Source organism: Antedon mediterranea, chromosome 9, assembly GCF_964355755.1.
Source record: "Antedon mediterranea chromosome 9, ecAntMedi1.1, whole genome shotgun sequence".
NCBI lineage: Eukaryota > Metazoa > Echinodermata > Crinoidea > Comatulida > Antedonidae > Antedon > Antedon mediterranea.
Genome location: NC_092678.1, coordinates 20,307,715 through 20,334,411, shown reverse-complemented (window position 1 = coordinate 20,334,411; position 26,697 = coordinate 20,307,715). Strand labels below are relative to the sequence as shown.

The 26,697-nt window shown below is 31.5% G+C and overlaps 2 long non-coding RNA genes across 2 annotated transcripts; both read right to left on the bottom strand.

Moving 5' to 3' along the window:
* Positions 1-9,733: 9,733 nt before the first annotated feature.
* On the bottom strand, positions 9,734-10,701 carry LOC140059412 (uncharacterized). Its single transcript, XR_011847179.1, has 3 exons — positions 10,623-10,701; positions 10,098-10,157; positions 9,734-9,810 (listed from the first exon to the last, which is right to left on the bottom strand). It is a non-coding gene; the product is annotated as an uncharacterized lncRNA (long non-coding RNA).
* A 9,515-nt stretch (positions 10,702-20,216) lies between these two features.
* LOC140059513 (uncharacterized) lies at positions 20,217-20,929 on the bottom strand. The gene is made up of 3 exons (XR_011847212.1): positions 20,902-20,929; positions 20,397-20,480; positions 20,217-20,254 (listed from the first exon to the last, which is right to left on the bottom strand). It is a non-coding gene; the product is annotated as an uncharacterized lncRNA (long non-coding RNA).
* Between the last annotated feature and the right edge of the window lie 5,768 nt (positions 20,930-26,697).

Genomic DNA, 26,697 nt, shown 5'->3' with positions numbered 1-26,697 from the left:
CCGAGATTTTAATATTGTCTACGTCAATCAACTATCTTTCAAATGAGTTAAAAATATTTTAATTTTTATGAGGTCATCATGTCTAAAAATGTAAATAACGTGGGTCACTTATTTTCATCTTTACAGAAAATTTCAATCTGTTATAGCTCGTCAGAATAAAAAGTGATAATCATGATTAAAACGTTTTCTGGAAGATATTGGATTGTAGATACGAATTCATGTGAATATTTTGCCAATCAGATGTTGTGATGTCATCATATGGCCAGTTAAATTCAAAAAGTCATATTTTCATCTCTTGCGTAAAAGTTCATTGCGTTTAAACGAGAGCGCATCTCACTTTCACGTGCCCAAAATTCTTAAAATTTATATTGATGTAATTATTTAGATAATTATCTTCTAAAATTGTTATCTTTATATGCCAATTTGATGACGTCATCGTGTTAATAATTGGATTTAAAAGATGGGTCTCGTAATTTCGTCTATTCTACACTGTATATAACATACAGTGTATTCTGTAAACACTGTAATATGCTGTATGCTACAAAATAGGTACAATTCAGCACTGTAAACATTCTTAATTCATGTCATAGGATGGCATAATAATTGTCGAAGTTCATATAGTTTAAAGTATGTGCATGTTGCGTTTGCGCGGATAACCCGAACTCGTCAAAGTGACGAGTTCAAATCTAGTTGGTTATCCGCAACTTAGTTGCAGGATAACCCATGTGATTGTAAATATCTTTTTTTTCATCATCTTCTTTGTTCTTCTTTCTTTCCCTGATTTTTGTGAGCAGCATATCCCCTATTGCTTGTGAATATATCTTTTGTATAACTTTGTCATTATATGGTCATTTACCTGAAGTTGTGCACCTCCATATTTTGAATGACGTCAGAGTTGCGCAACGTGACTTACGCGCGATTTTATGAATTTCAATGATTGATCATAGAATAAAAAATAAAAGTCATTTTGTATTGACACTTGGTGAAAATTTAAGTCATATCAAGGGCAAACTTTCTATGGATTAAAAATGGCATGTTTTACAAGAAGTTACGCGCGCACGCGCATTTAAAATTTCAAAATGCGCAAAATTAATTTCTAATCAACTTTCTGCGCTGATCATGACATTTTGAGCATGTCAAAAATTACCGCGCGCGCGAAAAGATTTACGCGTAAGGTGCGCACGGAACATGAAAAACATGTTTTTTTCTCTTGAATTGTGATTTTCCAGCCTTTCCTAGTAATTTAAAAAAGGATTGACATCATTGCGAATTAAAATGACGTCATACGAACACGTTGATTTATACAAATTGCGCCCGTTTTAGTTGAAAAAGTTATAAAATATTGTCAAAATTAAGCCTATTTTTAATCTATTATAGCTCCTCAGGATCATCCACGACCCCCAATTTTTTAAATTTAATATGTAAGCAGATATGTTGTAGATATGAATTCATGCAGAATCTTTACCACTCGGATGTAATGACGTCATCGTATGGCCACACGAATGTAAAATATAGGATTTTTTACTCTTTCGTTATTGCTCATCACATTCAACAAAGCGCATCTCGCTTATACGTATTCCATTTCCCCCGAAATTGTAATATTGTCTACGTCAATCAACTATCTTTCGCATGAATTAAAAAAATTTTAATTTTTATGACGTCATCATGTCTAAAAACGTAAATAACTTGGGTCACTTATTTTCATCTTTACAGTAAATTTCAATCTGTTATAGCTCGTCGGATTAAAAAGTGATAATCATGATTACAACGTTTTCTGGAAGCTATTGGATTGTAGATATGAATTGATGTAAATATTTTGCCAATCAGATGTTGTGACGTCATCATATGGCCAGTTGAATTCAAAAAGTCATATTTTCATCTCTTGCGTCAAAGTTCATTGCGTTTAAACGAGAGCGCATCTCACTTTTACGTTCCCAAAATTCTTCAAATTTGTTTTAATATAATTATTTAGATAATTATCTTCTAAAATGGTTATCTTTATATGTCAATTTGATGATGTCATCGTGTTAATAATTGGATTCAAAAGATGGGTCTCGTAATTTCGTCTATGCTACACTGTATATAACATATACAGTTTATTCTGTAAAATACTGTAATATGGTGTATGCTACATAATAGGTACAATTAAGCACTGTAAACATGTCAAAGGATGGCATAATAATTGTCGAGGTTCATATAGTTTAAAGTATGTACATGTTGCGTATGCGCGGATAACCCGAACTCGTCAAAGTGACGAGTTCAAATCTAGTTAGTTATCCGCAACGAAGTTGCAGGATAACTCCTTGTGATTGTACGAAATCAACATCTTTTTTTTTGGTTATCCGCAACGAAGTTGCAGGATAACCTCTTGTGATTGTACGAAATCATCATCTTTTTATTTTTCTTCTTTCTTTCTGTATGATTTTTGTGTAACGCTTTTCTCTAAAACTCGCAAACATAACATTTCGGTAACTATCTTAACATATTGACATTTACGTAACGTCGTCAAGCGAAGCTTTTCATGATGTTTGCAATTGCGCAACGTGACGTACGCGCGATTTAACGATTTTCTCGTATTTAACATATGTTGAAAACCAAATAACATTTCAACTTGAAACTTCGCAAAAGTTTAATTTATATCATGCGCTAACTTTATGTTGAAAAAAAATTGCGTGTTTTACACAAAGTTACGCTCGCACGCGCATTTAAAATTTCAAAATGCGCAAAATTAATTTCTAATCAACTTTCTACGCGTTTCATGTCGTGTTAAGCATGTCAAAAATTCCCACGCGTGCGCACATTTTTACGTGTGCGGTGCGCACGTAGCATTGAAAACGTATTTTTTTCGCGTGATTTATGTTTTTCCAGCCTTTTCTAGTAATTTTAACCAATTTTAAACAATTTCGACTTAAAGATACGTCATACGAGCACGTCGAATTGGACAATTTGCGCGCGTTTTTTATGAAAAGGTTAAAAAATTTCTAAACTAGACGGTCAAATTTTTGTGGATGACATATTCTAGAAGTAGATGAGTTGTAGATATCGGATCAGGTATTAATATGGCTAACGGGACATTGTGACGTCATCGTATGGTCACGCGAATATAAAATTTAGGATTTTTGTATCTTTCGTCATAGCTCATCACATTGAATAGAGCGCATCTCCACTTATCCGTTTTCCATTTTCACCCCGATTTTGATATTGTGTAGGTCAATCAACTATCTTTCGCATGAGTTAAAAATATTTTAATTTTTTTGACGTCATCATGCCTAAAAATTTAAATCACATGTGGCATCAATTTCATCTTTACAGTAAATTTTAATCTGTTATAGCTCGTAAGAATAAAATGTGATAATCACGATTAAAACTTTTTCTGGAAGCTATTGGATTGTAGATACGAAATTATGTAACAATTTGGCAAATCGGATGTTGTGACGTCATCATATGGCCAGTTAAATAAAGAAATTCGTATTTTCATATTTTGCGTCATAGTTCATCACATTTAAAAGAGCGCGCATCTATATTTTACGTATTCAAATTTCTTGTACACGGTAATATGTTGTTGCTGAGATAATTTCCTGCCGAAATTACTATCTTAGTTTTTCATTTTGATACCGTCGCCATGTTAAAAATTGGAATAAATGGCGGGTCCCGTAATTTCGCCTATCCTACACTGTATTAATATGTATACAGATTATACTATGTATACTGTAAATAGTATATGACACAAAATATACAGCATTTAGCACTAACAACATAATATGTATAATATTATTATACTCTTCAGTTCATGTCAATATGCCATAATCTTTTTCTGTGTCCAATGTATGACGTGCACGTGGCGTTTGTCGTGCGGATAACTAACTCGTCAAAGTGACGAGTTTCATGTCTAGTTCTGTATTATTCTTCTGTCTTTCTTCCTTTTTTTGTGAGCCCTGTTTCTCTAAAATGTGTGAACAGAACATATCATAACTTTGTCAACATATAGATATTTACGTGAAGTTGTGCACCTCCTATTTTTGAAAAACGTCAGAGTTGCACAACGTGACTTGCGCGCAATTTTATGAATTTAAATGATTGATCATAGATTAAAAACCGAAAGTCATTTTGTATTGAGACTTGGTGAAAATTTGATTCATATCAAGAGTCAACTTTCTGTGGATTAAAAATGGCATGTTTCACACAAAGTTACGCGCGCACGCGCATTTAAAATTTTAAAATGCGAAAAATCAACTTTCTATGCATTTCTTGTCATTTCGAGCATGTCAAAAATTCCCACACGTGCGCAAATTTTTACGCGCGAGGGGCGCACGTAGCTTTAAAAACATACTTTTTTTGCGTGATTTATGTTTTTCCAGCCTTTTCTAGTAATTTTACCAACTTTTAAACAATTTCGACTTAAAATTACGTCATTACGAGCACGTCGAATTGAATAATTTGCGCGCGTATTTGATCAAAAAGCTTAAAAAATCGTCAAAATTATGCCTTTTTTTAAACAGTCGTAGTTTCTAAACTAAACGGTGAAAGTTATTTTTATTACATATTCTGGAAGTTGATGAGTTGTAGATATCAAATCATACATTAATATGGCTAACAGGACATTTTGACGTCATCGTATGGCCACACGAATATAAAATATAGGATTTTTGTCTCTTTCGTTATTGCTCATCACATTCAATGGAGCGCATCACGCTTATCCGTATTCCATTTTCTGCAAGATTTTAATACTGTCTAGGTCAATCAACTATCTTTCGCATGAGTTAAAAATATTTAAATTTTTATGACGTCATCATGTCTAAAAATGTAAATAACATGGGTCACTTATTTTCATCTTTACAGTACATTTCAATCTGTTATAGCTCGTAAGAATAAAAAGTGATAATCATGATTAAAACGTTTTCTGGAAGCTATTGGATTGTAGATACGAATTCATGTGAAAATTTTGCTAATCAGATGTTATGACGTCATCATATGGCCAGTTGACTAAAAAATGTCGTATTTTCACCTTTTGCGTCATAGTTCATCACATTTAAAAGAGCGCGCATCTATATTTTACGTATTCAAATTCCTTCTACATGTTAATATGTTGTTTCTGAGATTGTGTATAATAAGTCATATAAACAATACGTATTTTATTGAATAACAACAAATTATTAATGTACACAAAATAACAAAATATTACTTCTAAAGTTTCGGAAGAAAAATGCTTTAAAATCTGAAATTGAAATATAAACATTCTGGGCTTCATGATTTCATGAATTGTTTAAAAATTACAGCTTTAGCTGCAAATGAGTGTTTTGTAATATCTCAACATGCTAACTAACAGTGGAAATGCTTGGTATTTTGTTTATACAGTTGATTCAATCTCACTGATTCAATGCCTTAGAGTTTATACATTGAATAATAATTATATTGTCTCAGAATCCGACCGGATAACCGGTCAGCAACATTTTTATGGGAATTACTATTATGTCTGAGGCAGAAATTATGAAAAGATTAATTAGTTCCTATGTTAAAGGTAGCCAGGGCCTATTTCCAAATTTTAGCTGAAACAATTCTCTAAATAATCTAAAATATTAAATCGATTATCTCAACTATTTTAATAGTTGAGATAATCGATTTAATATTTTATTTAAAAAAATCGAAAATCCATTTCAGGTCCATTTTTTTAAATGGACCTGAAATGGATTTTTGATTTTTTTCATTTTAGAATGATGTTTTGGGGGCTATTAGGTGTTGCTAGAATGTATATTGTTACAAAATATAAATTGGCCCTTTGGGGAAAGCCCCATTTGAAAATCAAAAAAATTCGCGGGTGACGTCACTTTGCGAATATATTCCTATCCCTCCAATGGAAAATTTGCAGTTTTTTGGCTATAACTCTTGAAATCTATGGAGTATTTTCTAAAAAATGCTTGTGCATTTGCAGAAACGTATTTAGAATTTTTTTAGATAAAATCAGTGGCGTATCCAGGATTTTGAAGTTGGGGGGGCCGGGAATTGCCAATTTGCCGACAAAATTGGTGTCATTATCTGTACATACACGACGTCTCTGATCAATATGTTCTAGGATTACATAGTCATATTGTCTTATATGGGATAACGATGCAAAATTAAAACCAAACCAACATTATATGTTAGTATATTGTATTCATATTACAATAAAGAAAGAATTAGGTAAATCTGATTTGTAGTTTTCGAAATATAGGGTCTAAAACATCGCCGAAAATGATCGTTTTTAGCCACGAAAGAAGTAAAACAATTTGCGGCCTCAGTCGACAATTCTATTAACTACGCCATTTTTGGTTAAAATAATTACATATAATTACGTTTTTTAGTAATTTATTTTATATATCACCATTGGAAATATCAATAAAACATGTTATTAAATGCTTATAAAATATATAAAGTTGTTTCGGACAAATTCATTGCTCTAACTTTGTGTAGTAACGATCAGAGAGATCCATGGTACACGCGCGAGAAAAAACATTCCGCTGCGGGTGATTCGCATCCACCAATCAAATCAGCTAGAATCCTAAATCATTCAACCGTGAGCAGTGCCAATCGCGAGAAAGCTCAGCTTTTATTGGCTTACGATGACATCATATCACAAAATGGTGGTTTTGTAGTTGAGCCTCACGGAATATTCTGTTCCAAAAATGAAATACATGGATATTTTTTATGGTATATGACGTGCTTTTTCTTTAAAAATTTTGAATAATAAAGGCCTCATATCGAGAAAAAAAAACGGGTTTTTGGCACTTATAATAATTAATAAATATATCTTAGACAAAAAAAGCACATGGCATGTGGAACTATATAATCTCTTAGCGTAGGAAGACATACAAATCCCAGGTCATGAGAGGCTCAACTGCATGCAAAAACAAGGTTTTAGGGTAAGGTCAAAGACTTTTGAGTAAACAATCTACCGCGTATGGCCGTACGTATGTGCTACACATTTTTTTACGTGTTTAGTTAGATGTAATGAAAATAAAAAATAGTTGACCTGAAGGGATCAATGATGATATGATATGTAAATAAACAAACACTCAAAAGAATTATGTTTACAGTTCAATTATTGTCAGAATAAATAGTTTTTTTTTTTTCCCGGCACCTTTGTTTGCCGACGGCCGCGATGATGTGCCGACGGAAACGAAATCAGGGGGGGCCCGGGCCCCCCGGCCCCCCTACTGGATACGCCACTGGATAAAATTATTACCGTATAAACGGTTATTCATCGAGTAAATGACGATTTAAAATCTTAAAATCAACGGTTTTTTTCTGGCAATACCGAAGTTGGCCTGGCAACGTTGTCCGGGATACAGCTCCGTGCGCAATGATGCGTATCCATATTTTCCGTTCGTGTATTTTGTATATCGTTCGTAATTTATACTGCTAAAATGTGTTAGTTTCTTTAGTTTTTAGTTTAGCAGAATTAAATTAGTAATATGAGATGATAATTTATTTGTCACGAATCAGGCAGTTCGAAAACGAATTTTATTCATATTTTACTTTGGCTTGACAATGAGCGAAGCAAGTTGTTGATATCGCTTTGGTCCTTGGATTCACATGAAACGGAGCCTCGCCGCATGATGTGGGTGGTGGATCGACTCCGCGCGCTGGATTGGGGGGCCTAGGCCTAGTAAAGGTTTGGGAGGTAGGCCTTCTAAATTCGGGTTTTAGAACAAACGAAGTACATTTTAGGGACCTATATTTCAACAACATTAGATATTGAATAAATTAGTATTAGTGTCAACGCTTCGCGTATCTTTCCAGGCCGTCGATCATTCACTGACTATCGGGCGGCATACACGCTCTCGATATCATCGTGTGTATATGTGACGTCGTGAATATAGAGGCTTCCGACGGCCGTTAAAATAGAATATTGCAATGGCGTGAGTAATTTTCGCTAATTTACCATGGTATCTTAAAATTTCGTTTTTACTCAAAATACTATACATTTTGTTTTTATTTGTATGGGTTTGTGTTAATTTGATACATTTAAATAACATGTGTGAATTTCTTGAAAATCGAAATTCCATTTCAGGTCCATTTTAAGTTGCAAACACGACAAGACCAAATTTACTTATTTAGTGGTAGTGGTAGTGGTAGTGGTATCTGGTAGCATATGTTATAAAAAACTTGTTTTCACAATTTTGTATTTTCTATAGCCACCTTTACTTAAAACAAACAACTTTTGTTTAAATCAATAGATTTCTGTCTTAATTTGTTGCCTATTAAACTTCGTTATGCTTCATATTTTAAACTACAATACTATACAATCTTACAATAATGCTTTAATATACTATTTTAAATAAATTTTAAATCTACTAAATAATATAATGGGCTGTTTAGATTCTTGTTTAGTATTTCCTTTTAAAAATGTTATAATGTTTATTTACAGAATCTGATAAAGCAGTAAGATGAGTTCTGAGAACACGTTAGGAAATAATGGGAAATACCCAAATAAAAAAGCTTTTTAGTCTCCTGTAATCTTGAATTATTTTTTTTTTATTATACCGTTATATTTTGCTTATGGTATTTTATGGATGCGAATAAGAATTATTATTACCTAAAATACAGAGTGCTCCTTTTCGCATACTTCCCATTTTCTCATTGCCGTAGTGGCAGATTTGGAGATGGTGAATAATTCTTAGTATACCATAATAATATTCACAAAATTCATGAATGTTAAATGTTCTTCATAGGATATATTTAGTACTATTTAGTTTTATTATTTATACGTATTGTTTTATACCTACATAGATTTCTTAATCTGACTCTGCCATTATATTTAATTTAGGTGTTGGGAACACTTGTGTAGTTGATTGATTTTATTCTCTAAATAGGCCTACTCTTGATTATTATTTTTTCAGCATGGTATTAGCGTATCGTAATCATTAATAAAACATTATATTGTAAATTACTTACTTCATTCATTAAATCATATAAATACCTATTATTGTTTTGTAACTGGATACAACTGTATCAGTACATACAACATAATAACAGTAGTGAGTGAAGGAACAAGAATGTATAACTTTACACCCACACTATGTTCTCTATATATAACTTAAACAAACAAATCTATTACCGACTATGGTAACATACAATCATTAACTGTATGTTTAACCAAAGTCAATACTAGATTTGTTTAATTTATAATTATATTTAATTATTTTATAAATATATTTTTTATATTGTAATAATTTGGATGATTTATTTTAATGTTATTGCCCATTTTGTACAGTATTTTCTTGTTTTTTCTTTTAATAATTGTGTATTGTAAAGTTTAAATGTGAACATTTTTATATTTTTATAATACTAAGATTTCTTTGTAATACAATGCCTTATCCTTTGGCTAAATTGTATCTTTTTTATACCTGAATAAATAAACAAAATTAAATTAAACATTTAACAACAGAAAATTAATGTACTGTGATAAATAAACTGTACTAACTTACCTGTTTTGGATTTAGCATATCTGATTGGCAATTTGGGATGCAGCACAGATTCTCCTAAAAAATAATAATGATAACCATTATGTAGTAATCAAATAATATTATTACTATATGAGAAATTAAAAAGTAGTATTTAACCAGTAGATTTGATCACTTTTTTGCACTCTTTCCAATTATAATACATTTTAATTGGTCTGGATTAAAATTATACAGTAAATTTTATAATAACAGACTATAACTATTATTAACTCACCTTGTAATAACTTTGTTTCACTTGCTTTATCCCATTTTAGTTCAGAACCGATTGTAAATTCCTCCATTGACTTATACAATTTCCCTTCGGATTTTACTATTTATTTAAATCAAGATAACACCACATTAGTATGCTTTACGGAGATTAATTAAGTATTAACTACTCAGTTTCATAATTGATTAAAAAGCAACATTTAATCAGTAATTGTTGTCAATTAAAATAATTATCACTTGATTCAGAACTTTGTGTTGGTGCATGCTGTTTTATTTTAGAATTGAGTGGCAACTTTATAATTATCACTCAAATGAATTTCTATTTGCTCTGATTTAAAATAACAGTAGATTTATCACAAACTATAATAACTTGACCTTAACCTGACTCACTTGATTTAGAACCATATGGAAATTCCTTTGTTGAACGAAACAATACATTATCTGATTCCTCTATTAAAATAAAGACGATAACATTTTGGGATTGCTATTATGTTACATGTATAACTGTAACAGTAATTATGAGTACAGAGAACAATATTGTAATGTTTTTGCAGAGGTCATATAAAAAACAGAAAAAGGTGTAGACTGTAAGTGTAATTGATGGGTTCTGAAGGTAATGACAAAACAAATGTATTATACTAAAGAAAATAAAAATGTGTTTATATTATGTAACACCAAATTTAACACAATAAATTGACAGAGAAGAAGAAGAGTTAATTAATTAATCCACTTTTTTACACTCTTTCCAATAGTAGGTTAATTCAGTATAAACTCAACAGTTTTCTAATCAATGGAAAGCAATATTTTTAACCATTATTTTTTTATAACTATCACTTTTAATTATTGGCCTTGATCGAATTAAAATATTATGGTACGGGTAGATTTTATAATCATAAACAACTATAATAAACTTACCTAACTTCGTTTCACTTGGTTCAAGCTGCATTATTTCAGAACTAATTGACAATACATCTCTTGACTTATACAATACATCCTCTGATTTTTCTATTGCAATAAAGAGGATAAAAATTTGGTATAACTATCTGTAGAATGTTGACTCAGCATTTCACACACAATTGATTGATTTAGTGTACATGGATATTATATCAGTACATGCAACATAGTAACACTAGTTTATATTCATGTACTTTAATGTAGCCTAGACATAGCCTAACAGAGTGCATTTTGTACATGGATATTATATCAGTACATGCAACATAGTAACACTAGTTTATATTCATGTACTTTAATGTAGCCTAGACATAGCCTAACAGAGTGCATTTTGTACATGGATATTATATCAGTACATGCAACATAGTAACACTAGTTTATATTCATGTACTTTAATGTAGCCTAGACATAGCCTAACAGAGTGCATTTTGTACATGGATATTATATCAGTACATGCAACATAGTAACACTAGTTTATATTCATGTACTTTAATGTAGCCTAGACATAGCCTAACAGAGTGCATTTTGTACATGGATATTATATCAGTACATGCAACATAGTAACACTAGTTTATATTCATGTACTTTAATGTAGCCTAGACATAGCCTAACAGAGTGCATTTTGTACATGGATATTATATCAGTACATGCAACATAGTAACACTAGTTTATATTCATGTACTTTAATGTAGCCTAGACATAGCCTAACAGAGTGCATTTTGTACATGGATATTAATTATTATATCAGTACATGCAACATAGTAACACTAGTTTATATTCATGTACTTTAATGTAGCCTAGACATAGCCTAACAGAGTGCATTTTGTACATGGATATTATATCAGTACATGCAACATAGTAACACTAGTTTATATTCATGTACTTTAATGTAGCCTAGACATAGCCTAACAGAGTGCATTTTGTACATGGATATTATATCAGTACATGCAACATAGTAACACTAGTTTATATTCATGTACTTTAATGTAGCCTAGACATAGCCTAACAGAGTGCATTTTGTACATGGATATTATATCAGTACATGCAACATAGTAACACTAGTTTATATTCATGTACTTTAATGTAGCCTAGACATAGCCTAACAGAGTGCATTTTGTACATGGATATTATATCAGTACATGCAACATAGTAACACTAGTTTATATTCATGTACTTTAATGTAGCCTAGACATAGCCTAACAGAGTGCATTTTGTACATGGATATTATATCAGTACATGCAACATAGTAACACTAGTTTATATTCATGTACTTTAATGTAGCCTAGGCATAGCCTAACAGTCAGAGTGCATTTTGTACATGGATATGATATCAGTACATGCAACATAGTAACACTAGTTTATATTCATGTACTTTAATGTAGCCTAGACATAGCCTAACAGAGTGCATTTTGTACATGGATATTATATCAGTACATGCAACATAGTAACACTAGTTTATATTCATGTACTTTAATGTAGCCTAGACATAGCCTAACAGAGTGCATTTTGTACATTGCCTTGGTAAATTATTACAATATTTTTGTTTAAAATATTTAACATTAAACATTGGTAAAAAGCGTATATTTATGATCAAAAACAATTTCATACAATTTATTTTTAGAAATCATCAATGTGACAATTATATTTTTTATTGAAATATGACGTTTTTGGACAATAAATAAAACGGACAATATTGTATCAAAATTTTAAAAAGGGCTTCAAATTGAATTTATTTTTATAATTGTGATGGTCAAATCAGAGCTTTTGCCAACATTTGATTAAGTGCCTGTTCAATAACATATTTATGTATATTATTTGGTTTTTTTTAATTATATATTTTTACCCAATTTTGTATATTAAGTCATATAAACAATATGTATTTTAATGAATAAAAACCCATTATTAATGTACTGTACACAAAATAACAAAATATTACTTCTAAAGGTTCGGAAGAAAACACTTTAAAATTTGAAATAGAAATATAAACCTTTGATTTCAGCCTACATTCTGGGCTTCATGATTTCATGAATTGTTTAAAAATTACAGCTTTAGCTGTAAATGAGTGTTTTGTAATATCTCAACATGCTAACTAACAGTGACAATGCTTGGTATTTTGTTCATTCAGTTGATTCAATCTTACTGATTGCCTTAGAGTTTATACATTGAATAATATATTTGTCTCAGAATCGGATAACATTTTTATGGGAATTAATATTATGTCTGATGCAGAAATCATGAAAAGATTAATTATTTCCTATCTTAACGATTACCGACCTATTTCCAAATTTTAGCTGAAACAATTCTCTAAATAATCTAAAATATTAAATCGATTATCTCATCTATTAAGTCGCAACCACGACAAGACCAAATTTACTGATTTAATGAAGTAGTCTGGTAGCGTGTTATAAAAAGCTTGTTTTCACAATTTTGTATTTTCTATACCTACCTTTACTTGTAATCTTCATATGTTCCATTGCTTCAGATAATTCTTCAGTTTTTCCTCTTAAATCAATATGTTTTTCTTTGAGTTTCCTCGTTACATACTCACTTAAATCACCTAAAAAATAATACAAAAAACTTTTGTTTAAATCAATACATTTCTGTCTTAAATTTTTTGCATATTAAACTATGTTATGCTTCATATTTTTAAACTACAATATTATACAATCTTACAATAGATAATTAAGTGTATACAATATTTGCGACATTTAACTATACAGTAAACAGAGTACAGAGGAGCATGAACCCCATATTTATATTGTTTATTTATTATTTAATAACATTCTTTTAAAATAAATAAATTTTAAATCTACTAAATCGGCTGTTTAGATTCTTGTTTAGTATTTCCTTTTACATTAAAAAAAATGTTATAATGTTTATTTACAGAATCTGATAAAGCAGTACTCTATAAGCTGTTCATGCACTTTAGTGTAGCCTAGGCCTAGCTTAAATTAACAGCGCGCTAGTGTGCATGTGTGACAAGTTAAAATCTAATTTACTGTTTTAATTTTTGGTACTGGAAAGTTTAACATACAAAAGGCTTTGCCCACAATTATTTGTAATATAGATATGGGAAATTAACAAATAATTAATAGTGGTCATATTGTTGATGTCATAACCGTTGTGATTGTTCAGTTTCTTCATTTCTGGCATTTTTTTCAAAACTTGCTCAGCACGTGCGTAATTGGGCGCAACACGTACACTCAGCACATTAAATAAAGCGCATCTCAGAAGATTTAACCAGTGGTTTTTAGCACTAAAAATTTATAATTAACCGTTTTTTATCACTTTTAATTGGTCTTGATTGAATTAAAATATTATGGTGGAAAGGGTAGATTTTATAAAAAAAATAAATAAAAACTATAATAACTCACCTAACTTTGTTTCACTTGATTCAAGCCGCTTTATTTTAGAACTGGGCGCCAGTTTCTTCCTTAACCAATGAAATCGCCCTTCTGATTTCTCTATTGAAATAAAGAAAAAAATACAATAGTATTGTTTTACAGGAGGTTAATTCAGTATTAACTCACCAGTTTCCTATCAATGAAAAGCAATAATTAACCAATAGTTTTTATCACTAAAACATTTATAATGATAATCACTTTTATAATTATCACTTTTAATTAGTCTTGATCGAATTAAAATATTACGGTAGAACGGGTAAATTTTATAATCATTTTACAGGAGGTTAATTTCATTCCTCTATTAAAATAAAGACGATAACATTTTGGGATTGCTATTATGTTACATGTATAACTGTAACAGTAATTATGAGTACAGAGAACAATATTGTAATGTTTTTGCAGAGGTCATATAAAAAACAGAAAAAGGTGTAGACTGTAAGTGTAATTGATGGGTTCTGAAGGTAATAACAAAACAAATGTATTATACTAAAGAAAATAAAAATGTGTTTATATTATGTAACACCAAATTTAACACAATAAATTGACAGAGAAGAAGAAGAGTTAATTAATTAATCCACTTTTTTACACTCTTTCCAATAGTAGGTTAATTCAGTATAAACTCAACAGTTTTCTAATCAATGGAAAGCAATATTTTTAACCATTATTTTTTTATAACTATCACTTTTAATTATTGGCCTTGATCGAATTAAAATATTATGTTACGGGTAGATTTTATAATCATAAACAACTATAATAAACTTACCTAACTTCGTTTCACTTGGTTCAAGCTGCATTATTTCAGAACTAATTGACAATACATCTCTTGACTTATACAATACATCCTCTGATTTTTCTATTGCAATAAAGAGGATAAAAATTTGGTATAACTATCTGTAGAATGTTGACTCAGCATTTCACACACAATTGATTGATTTAGTGTACATGGATATTATATCAGTACATGCAACATAGTAACACTAGTTTATATTCATGTACTTTAATGTAGCCTAGACATAGCCTAACAGAGTGCATTTTGTACATGGATATTATATCAGTACATGCAACATAGTAACACTAGTTTATATTCATGTACTTTAATGTAGCCTAGACATAGCCTAACAGAGTGCATTTTGTACATGGATATTATATCAGTACATGCAACATAGTAACACTAGTTTATATTCATGTACTTTAATGTAGCCTAGACATAGCCTAACAGAGTGCATTTTGTACATGGATATTATATCAGTACATGCAACATAGTAACACTAGTTTATATTCATGTACTTTAATGTAGCCTAGACATAGCCTAACAGAGTGCATTTTGTACATGGATATTATATCAGTACATGCAACATAGTAACACTAGTTTATATTCATGTACTTTAATGTAGCCTAGGCATAGCCTAACAGAGTGCATTTTGTACATGGATATTATATCAGTACATGCAACATAGTAACACTAGTTTATATTCATGTACTTTAATGTAGCCTAGACATAGCCTAACAGAGTGCATTTTGTACATGGATATTATATCAGTACATGCAACATAGTAACACTAGTTTATATTCATGTACTTTAATGTAGCCTAGACATAGCCTAACAGAGTGCATTTTGTACATGGATATTATATCAGTACATGCAACATAGTAACACTAGTTTATATTCATGTACTTTAATGTAGCCTAGACATAGCCTAACAGAGTGCATTTTGTACATGGATATTATATCAGTACATGCAACATAGTAACACTAGTTTATATTCATGTACTTTAATGTAGCCTAGACATAGCCTAACAGAGTGCATTTTGTACATGGATATTATATCAGTACATGCAACATAGTAACACTAGTTTATATTCATGTACTTTAATGTAGCCTAGACATAGCCTAACAGAGTGCATTTTGTACATGGATATTATATCAGTACATGCAACATAGTAACACTAGTTTATATTCATGTACTTTAATGTAGCCTAGACATAGCCTAACAGAGTGCATTTTGTACATGGATATTAATTATTATATCAGTACATGCAACATAGTAACACTAGTTTATATTCATGTACTTTAATGTAGCCTAGACATAGCCTAACAGAGTGCATTTTGTACATGGATATTATATCAGTACATGCAACATAGTAACACTAGTTTATATTCATGTACTTTAATGTAGCCTAGACATAGCCTAACAGAGTGCATTTTGTACATGGATATTATATCAGTACATGCAACATAGTAACACTAGTTTATATTCATGTACTTTAATGTAGCCTAGACATAGCCTAACAGAGTGCATTTTGTACATGGATATTATATCAGTACATGCAACATAGTAACACTAGTTTATATTCATGTACTTTAATGTAGCCTAGACATAGCCTAACAGAGTGCATTTTGTACATGGATATTATATCAGTACATGCAACATAGTAACACTAGTTTATATTCATGTACTTTAATGTAGCCTAGACATAGCCTAACAGAGTGCATTTTGTACATGGATATTATATCAGTACATGCAACATAGTAACACTAGTTTATATTCATGTACTTTAATGTAGCCTAGACATAGCCTAACAGAGTGCATTTTGTACATGGATATTATATCAGTACATGCAACATAGTAACACTAGATTATATTCATGTACTTTAATGTAGCCTAGACATAGCCTAACAGAGTGCATTTTGTACATGGATATTATATCAGTACATGCAACATAGTAACACTAGTTTATATTCATGTACTTTAATGTAGCCTAGACATAGCCTAACAGAGTGCATTTTGTACATGGATATTATATCAGTACATGCAACATAGTAACACTAGTTTATATTCATGTACTTTAGTTTAATGTAGCCTAGACATAGCCTAACAGAGTGCATTTTGTACATTGCCTTGGTAAATTATTACAATATTTTTGTTTAAAATATTTAACATTAAACATTGGTAAAAAGCGTATATTTAAGATCAAAAACAATTTCATACAATTTATTTTTAGAAATCATCAATGTGACAATTATATTTTTTATTGAAATATGACGTTTTTGGACAATAAATAAAACGGACAATATTGTATCAAAATTTTAAAAAGGGCTTCAAATTGAATTTATTTTTATAATTGTGATGGTCAAATCAGAGCTTTTGCCAACATTTGATTAAGTGCCTGTTCAATAACATATTTATGTATATTATTTGTTTTTTTTAAATTATATATTTTTACCCAATTTTGTATATTAAGTCATATAAACAATATGTATTTTAATGAATAAAAACCCATTATTAATGTACTGTACACAAAATAACAAAATATTACTTCTAAAGGTTCGGAAGAAAACACTTTAAAATTTGAAATAGAAATATAAACCTTTGATTTCAGCCTACATTCTGGGCTTCATGATTTCATGAATTGTTTAAAAATTACAGCTTTAGCTGTAAATGAGTGTTTTGTAATATCTCAACATGCTAACTAACAGTGACAATGCTTGGTATTTTGTTCATTCAGTTGATTCAATCTTACTGATTGCCTTAGAGTTTATACATTGAATAATATATTTGTCTCAGAATCGGATAACATTTTTATGGGAATTAATATTATGTCTGATGCAGAAATCATGAAAAGATTAATTATTTCCTATCTTAACGATTACCGACCTATTTCCAAATTTTAGCTGAAACAATTCTCTAAATAATCTAAAATATTAAATCGATTATCTCATCTATTAAGTCGCAACCACGACAAGACCAAATTTACTGATTTAATGAAGTAGTCTGGTAGCGTGTTATAAAAAGCTTGTTTTCACAATTTTGTATTTTCTATACCTACCTTTACTTGTAATCTTCATATGTTCCATTGCTTCAGATAATTCTTCAGTTTTTCCTCTTAAATCAATATGTTTTTCTTTGAGTTTCCTCGTTACATACTCACTTAAATCACCTAAAAAATAATACAAAAAACTTTTGTTTAAATCAATACATTTCTGTCTTAAATTTTTTGCCTATTAAACTACGTTATGCTTCATATTTTTAAACTACAATATTATACAATCTTACAATAGATAATTAAGTGTATACAATATTTGCGACATTTAACTATACAGTAAACAGAGTACAGAGGAGCATGAACCCCATATTTATATTGTTTATTTATTATTTAATAACATTCTTTTAAAATAAATAAATTTTAAATCTACTAAATCGGCTGTTTAGATTCTTGTTTAGTATTTCCTTTTACATTAAAAAAAATGTTATAATGTTTATTTACAGAATCTGATAAAGCAGTACTCTATAAGCTGTTCATGCACTTTAGTGTAGCCTAGGCCTAGCTTAAATTAACAGCGCGCTAGTGTGCATGTGTGACAAGTTAAAATCTAATTTACTGTTTTAATTTTTGGTACTGGAAAGTTTAACATACAAAAGGCTTTGCCCACAATTATTTGTAATATAGATATGGGAAATTAACAAATAATTAATAGTGGTCATATTGTTGATGTCATAACCGTTGTGATTGTTCAGTCTCTTCATTTCTGGCATTTTTTTCAAAACTTGCTCAGCACGTGCGTAATTGGGCGCAACACGTACACTCAGCACATTAAATAAAGCGCATCTCAGAAGATTTAACCAGTGGTTTTTAGCACTAAAAATTTATAATTAACCGTTTTTTATCACTTTTAATTGGTCTTGATTGAATTAAAATATTATGGTGGAAAGGGTAGATTTTATAAAAAAAATAAATAAAAACTATAATAACTCACCTAACTTTGTTTCACTTGATTCAAGCCGCTTTATTTTAGAACTGGGTGCCAGTTTCTTCCTTAACCTATGAAATCGCCCTTCTGATTTCTCTATTGAAATAAAGAAAAAAATACAATAGTATTGTTTTACAGGAGGTTAATTCAGTATTAACTCACCAGTTTCCTATCAATGAAAAGCAATAATTAACCAATAGTTTTTATCACTAAAACATTTATAATGATAATCACTTTTATAATTATCACTTTTAATTAGTCTTGATCGAATTAAAATATTACGGTAGAACGGGTAAATTTTATAATCATTTTACAGGAGGTTAATTTCATAATTGATGAAAAAGCAATATTTAACCAGTAATTGTTGTCAATTAAAATACTGTAATTATAATTATCACTTTTCTTTTTTCCTTTTTTTTTTTTTTTTTTTTTTTTCATTTCAAAAAATACAAAAATAACACAAAATTCATAATTATCACTTGATTCAAGCCACTTTATTCAGAACCTTTGTTTTGGTTCATGTTGTTTTATTTTAGAACTGAGTGGCAAATTTATAATTATCACTCAAATGAATTTTAATTTGCTGTTAAGATTAAAAATAATAAAGTAGATTTTATAACATTTTAATGAAGTGGGTTACTTAATTTCATCTATATAGTATATTCCAATCTGTTATAGCTCCTCAGAATGAAAATTAAAACATGGAAGCTGCTGAATTGTAGATATGAATTCATGTCAAAATATTAATATATATTATGTTGCCCAGACAATTAACTTCCAAAGTTGTTTCTTCATGTTTCACGTTTATATTTTAACGTACTGTACAGTTTGTTGAGTTTGTCCGGATAACCTAACTCATCCAAAGCAACAAGTTCAAATCGAGTGTAAATTGCTATTGAAACAGTTTGCAATAAAATTGTTCAACCTACCCGATTTAATCATTCATAGATTCATTATATTTTATATAGAAAATGGTTTTGGAAAGATTTGTCAAAATGGTGTATGTAGGTAATATATACAATGCTGTAGTGGCAGAAAAAAAGTTATTGGTATACATCACATTACACATCTGATATAGCGCTCTTAGAATGAACCATTATCAAAAGCGCTGTACATCAAAATTATGTTCCATAAACTTGTTGGAAAAGAAACATTTTAGTTTACGCTTAAAGCTATCAAAATTAGTTTCAGACCGAATGGTCACTGGAAGATCGTTCCATAACCGTGGACCTTAGACGTCAAAAGATCTGTCAGCAAAGGTTCTCCTGGTTGTTGTGGGAACTTCTAGCTTACATGAATTGAGGCCAGATCTTCTCGACAACTATGCGTTCACAAAGATAATAAAATCTAGTACTGAGTGATATGTAAACATAACAGAAACGAAAAAAACTTATACTATAAAACTTTACCTATTTTAGGACGCACTGAATACGTAGATTCTTCTAAAAGACATAAATGAGAACTTTGAATGATTAATAAAAATCATAAAACAAACTACTTTTTAACTGGTAGTTTTATGCTTGCTTCACTCTTTCCAATAAAAGCAATTTGTAATTGGTCTGAATTGAAATAACTGTAATTCACCTGGTAATAACTTTATTTCACTTGGTTCAGAACTGAATGGTAATTCCTTCTTCAGTGGCTGATACGATGCATCGTGTGATTTCTCTATTAATATCAAGACAAAGATACATCCCAGTAATATGCTTTGCAGGAGGTTAATTTAGCCGGAATGGTGGAAAGTGGTCAAAATTCACTTTATTTTTAAATTGTATTGGCAGATGTATCACTTTGAACAAGATAGGCCACAGCCACCCCTAGTTAACATTATTGTAAAATGTAACTAAACAACTAGTACAGTAAAATTAAGAAAGTAATTGTTATATGTTTTAAGGTCTCAAGAATTAAAATGTGGTCATTGGTTGCGGACATCTTGAATGTTTTAATCATTAGAATACAAGATTGAGAATTAGAATTGATGTAGCAGAATGAATATGTTTGTGGACCTAATTTGAATTCAAGTCCATTTGCATATTCATTTGCAATTTCAACTTGAAATAATTATGGTGTTTACAGTATTATACCTCACCTGCTTTTGATTCTTCTGATCTTTTTTCAACAAATGTCTCTGATTTGGCTAATTGATAAGATATAATAAATAAAAATGTATGAATCTTAATTTTACAAAAATCTTCTAAATTGTGTGATTTCTTTATTCACTTCATAAGCCCCAGTGTCAGCAAAATTAAATATCATCATTTATGTAGAAATGTTATGCAAATGAATGAAACTAAACATTGCACAACCCATCTTTCACTATTAAACAGAAAAATAAAAGATCACAAAAAAGGGTATTTAATTGTTTTATAAAAAAGCAAGTCAACGTTTGATTGTTTTAAAAATTCACTTGATTGATCATTTTATTTCAGAATAACAAAATTATATATCCAAACAATGCAAAGAAAACGAAAATCAAACTAAAGCAGTATTTTCTATCATGTAGTGAAGTGATTTGAGAACCATAGTGCAACTAATAAGATCATTTTCACTATTCACATCTCTTACGCCAATAAGGTTGACTGATGTAATGCGAGTAATGTATTTTAATGACTTTAATAATAACTCAATATAACTACATGGGACAGCAAAAACGGACAAACATCGCCAGTCCAAGAGGGCGCACTGGCGTTATGTTAAAATCTATAACACATAATGGTAAATGGGCCGAATAAAAAAGAGCCGAATGCTGAAAGAGCCGAACGTAATGGTAAATGGGCCGAATAAAAAAGAGCCGAATGCTGAAAGAGCCGAACGTAATGGTAAATGGGCCGAATAAAAAAGAGCCGAATGCTGAAAGAGCCGAACGTAATGGTAAATGGGCCGAATAGAAATGCGCCGAATGCTGAAAGAGCCGAACGTAATGGTAAATGGGCCGAATAAGAGCCGAATAGAATTAAAGTTTGCTGCCGGAGGCAGTGATGGCGTTCCATACGGACTACTGTACTTTAATTGTGCGAGGTACTTTCAAATTTGTTGCGGACTTCTTTAATTGTGCGAGGAGCTTTCGAATTTGTTGCGGACTTCTATAATTGTGCGAGGAGCTTTCGAATTTGTTGCGGACTTCTTTAATTATGCTTAGCTCTTTTCTTCTTTATTTGTGCATTTCGTTTTATATTTTCATGCTTTCTTTTGTTTATATGCGATTCCTTCTTTAATTGTGTGATTTCTTCTTTAATTGTGTGATTCCTTCTTTAATTGTGTGAATATGATTTGTATAGAGTGCGTGACAGTTGTGGGCCACCGTACTTTTGACGTGCTCGTATAACGCAATTTCGAATTAAAACGTGAATAAAATATGATGAAATTATTTTAGAAAGGTTGTAAAACAAAAAGAGTGCATATAACGTTTAACGCGAAAATCATAAAAATTTTGTAAACGCTTACAATTTCCTGAAAAGTACTTTAATTTCATGGAAAATCTATTTTTAAAATTATAAGCGCGCGTACACATGCGTTATGTGCGCTACGCACGTAATTGTATTGCCATATGATGAAATACGGCTTTACCACGTTGAAACAGCGGTTCTCGTCATATCACCGAAATTAAGCAGCGTCGGGGGGTGGTTAGAGCTTGGATGGGAGACCATCTGGAAATCTGCTGTATACTGAGCTGGGGTCCCGTTTACAATCAGCATTGCTGACTCTTAATATGGCAGCCCCTGCATCTAGTATCTGCCTCAGACGTTCTGGTCAAGGTGGGTGTGATATATCGAAATAACGGCTGTAACATAAAGTCTAGTAATAAAACACATTCATCATTTATTTATTTATTTATTTATTTTATTTATTTCGGTATATAAAACATTACAAAAAGCAGAACAAGTCTGAAATTATTGTAGCACATTATATAAAAAATTTACATTACAGATAAAAAATACAAAACAATTTACAAAATGCATAAGAAAAATAAATATACTGTACATTAATCATTAAAATTTATCTAGTATTTTAAAAATATTTATCAAGGTTTTAATTTATTTTAAGCAATATATACAATAGTATTAATTTAAATGAATTTATTTATTTTCTTATAAAAATCCTATATAAAAAAAATTATTTCGAGTTAAGCAGATTAACAATATACGGTACAGCAGACCGTTTATATCTGTCGGTTTTGCATTTAGGCACTTCCAGATTTCCACCATTGGATCTAAGGTTTAATTTTCGCTTGCGGCAAGGAGGGAGCATATCCCTGTGCAAAGTCGATTTTATGAGACCCTGACCAAAGGAACGCACCAGACTTTCCCTCCTTGCCGCAAGCGAAAGGAGTTGCGTCTCCTCTAAAGCTAAATCGTACGATATATAATTTTTTCCCAGGATAGTTCTTAGAGCTCTTTTTTGAACAGCTTCAATTTTATGTGCTAATTTTTTAGTAATTGCACCATGCCACACAGGGCATGCATACTCAAGAATAGGTCTAATATAGCAACAGAACACCTTGATCAGGTCATTCACAGACGCGCGAGACCTCCTCATCACAAATAAAGCAAACATCTTTCGAGATGCCTTAGAGACTATGTCTGTGACATGCATGTCCCATTTCATGTTATCTTGAATAGTAACCCCTAACAGTTTGAGGTTGCCAACACATTCAAGGATAGTATTGTTGAGGGTGAATGGCTGGAACTCACTAGCATTACGCAAAAAATTAATTGTCATAACATGGCATTAGACGGTTTAGGCAACATATTGTTAGCTTTACACCAGTCATCCAAGTCATCAAGGGAGACCTGTAAATGGGAATTATTGTTTTTTTTCACGACTTCACCTAGAGTGAGATCATCCACATACTTCCATCTTCTGCAGCTTCCTAGACTGGCATCATTAATTAGTCTGGGGCACGCCGCAGGTGATCTTTCTTGTACCCGAGATGGTCTTACCCACTCTGGTATTGATGCCTCTATTAGTAAGGAAGCTGCAGATGATGGGTATTATGGATGATCTCACTCCGATATCTATTAATTTGTTAATAATTATAGTATGATCAACCCGATCAAAGGCTTTAGCAAAATCAACCGCGCATAAATTAACATAACAATGTTTACCATCAGTATCCTTCAATACAGAATCAATTAAACTAATTAAGTAATGGGTGGTGGATGCACCCTTGCGGCTCCCGAATTGTCGACTATCAAGCTTAACGCTAATGTCCTCTATGATCCAATTAACTAAAAAAGTCTCAAAAGTTCTTGCTAATAAGGGTGTAAGTGAAATAGGACGCAGATCGTTACAGGTATTAGCTCCTTTGATTTTAGGGACAGGTACTACTGTCGCATGCTTCCACCTATCAGGGAAAGTACCTGCTTTTAGGGCGCAGTTAAACACATTGGTTATAGGGGGCGCTAGTTCAAAAGCACATTCTCTTAAAAGTTTAGCAGGCAGGTCTTCTGGATGTCCTGCCTTTTTGGGTTTTATTGATTGTAGCAATCTCTGGACCTGTCCAGGATAGATTTCAGGAGGCGGCTGCGAGGATGGAAGATATGCAGGCAAGTTGTTTTGGTCCAGAGCAGGTAATTGGCAACAGACATCCGCAAAGTGCTGATTAATTGATTCAGTGGTTTCCTTTTCGTTAAGACCTGGAATGCTAAATGACTGCTTCTGATTAAGATTACAAAGTTTTCCAACATTCTTGTGCCATTTGGAGGAGTCCGAATTGTGAAGGCCAGAAATCGCGTCTTGGTAGTAAGATTTTTTCGCGTCCATAATCGCTTTTTGTACACCATTTCGAAGTTTTTTCCACTTGCTAGATTTTCCAAATTTAACATATGCTTTTTGTCGTTGCTTTATGAGTTGTTTCACTCTTTTCGTAAGCCATGGGTGATCAGTACTCCTCATTTTCAGCAACTCAGTCGGGAAATTACTATAATAGGCATTTTGTAGAGTAGTAGCTACAGTAGCATCGCAGTTTTATCATTTGTATCCATAAGGTCGTAGACATTATTCCATTCATAATCAACTAACCACTGGCCAAATTGCCTCATGGACGAGTCCTTCATAGGTCTAATCTTTACCGCGAAATGATCATTTTTAGGTAAACAAGTTATAGGCTTCATTAACACCGAGACGTGATCACTGCTCCCAATGGGTGCTTTCCGTACTACAGTATATCATCATATAATTCAGGGTAATTCATAAAAATTTTGTCAAGTGTAGAATCTTTCCGTGTATGAAAATTAACTACTTGAGTTAGGCCAAGATTGTCACAAAGCTCATTAGTATTAAGGTCGTTGAAGTCACCTAGAATTATAATTGGAACTTCATGGTTGGCACTGCGTATCCTGTCGACTGTTTCAATCACATGCGATACAAGTTGTTCAGCTCCAGCCGCTGCGGGTGGATAATATATCGCACCAACATATAAGTGTTTCAAGCGCCTGATGTTATTGGGTATTGTAATACAACACCAAAGACACTCAAAATTACACTGATCATGGTGTTCAGTGTGATTCATAATTAGCCTGTCAACTGAGTACACAGATACTCCACCACCTTTCCTTCCAACACGCATCTTATTGAAATGTTGATATCCAGGAATAGTTGCTAAATTTTCAGTTTCGGCATTTAACCACGTCTCAGTTACAACTGCCAAGTCAATTTTGTATTTGCTAAGGGTAGCCTCAAATTCATCCACTTTGTTTCTAATTGACCTTACATTGTTAACAAAATCTTGGGGCACGAAAAAACGTTTATGTTCATGTACTTAGTATTCTCAATAGTTATAAGATTGCTCATTACTCGGCCTCTCGTTTTACTAGCTTTACTAGAGTAAGGTGTGTTAATAATCACCGATATTTTTCTTCTTAATTTCTTTATCAGTATACACGTTTCGTGAGTTAAAACAGGGAGTACATGAGACCGTTGATCAATTTGTAACACGGCTAAAAATCGAAGGCGAACACTGCCAGTTTAATAATCTAGATAACGAAATACGTGCTCAAATACTACAGAAAACAAGCAACAAAAAGCTAAGGAGAGAAATATTTAAACACCCAGCATGGACATTGGCAGAGGTATTAAATGAAGCGAGATCTCTAGAAACAGCAAAATTACGAGCGGAGAGCATTGAAAATCCTAAACCCAATTTCGATGATGGCGGTACTGAACAATCAGGTGAGATAAATAAAGTAAAGAGAAGCTCTAACCCACCAAACACTAAATAAATAATAAAATGAATAAATGATAAAAAATGCTATAATTGCAGTAAAATTGGCCATTTTGCAAGTTGTTGTCGCAATACACAGCAGCACGCATCACATTATCAGCAGAGAGGAGGACGCGGTGCACGCGGAGGACGCGGAAATAGTGCTTCACGTCGCCCGCGTGGTCACCGAGTCAACCAAACTCAAAGACAACAACACGATTATTACGAGGACGATGAGGAACATGATATGTTTATGTGTACTAATGATGATAGATTACATAGAGATAAGTTTAGAATTGTATTAAATGTAAATGGTAGTGAGTTACAAATGTACATAGATACACAAGCTGATGACACAATAATGAGTATCGATACTTACAATAAGTATTTTAGTAATATTCCAATCACTAATGATGATATCATACCACTCAAAACTTATACTATAGTGGTGAGAGATTAAAGATACTTGGTAAAGTAAAGTGTAATGTTATTGATTGTGATGGTAATGCACACAACTTAACTGCTAATGTGGTTGATTACAGTAATAGACCTACACTACTAGGACTAGATTGGCTTGCTGTTGTAAAGTTAAATTGGAAAGAGATCACGAAAGGGTTAAACTCTAAAACTGTAAATAGTTGTAAGCAAGACAAGAATGTAGAACAACATAACACATCTGTAAAT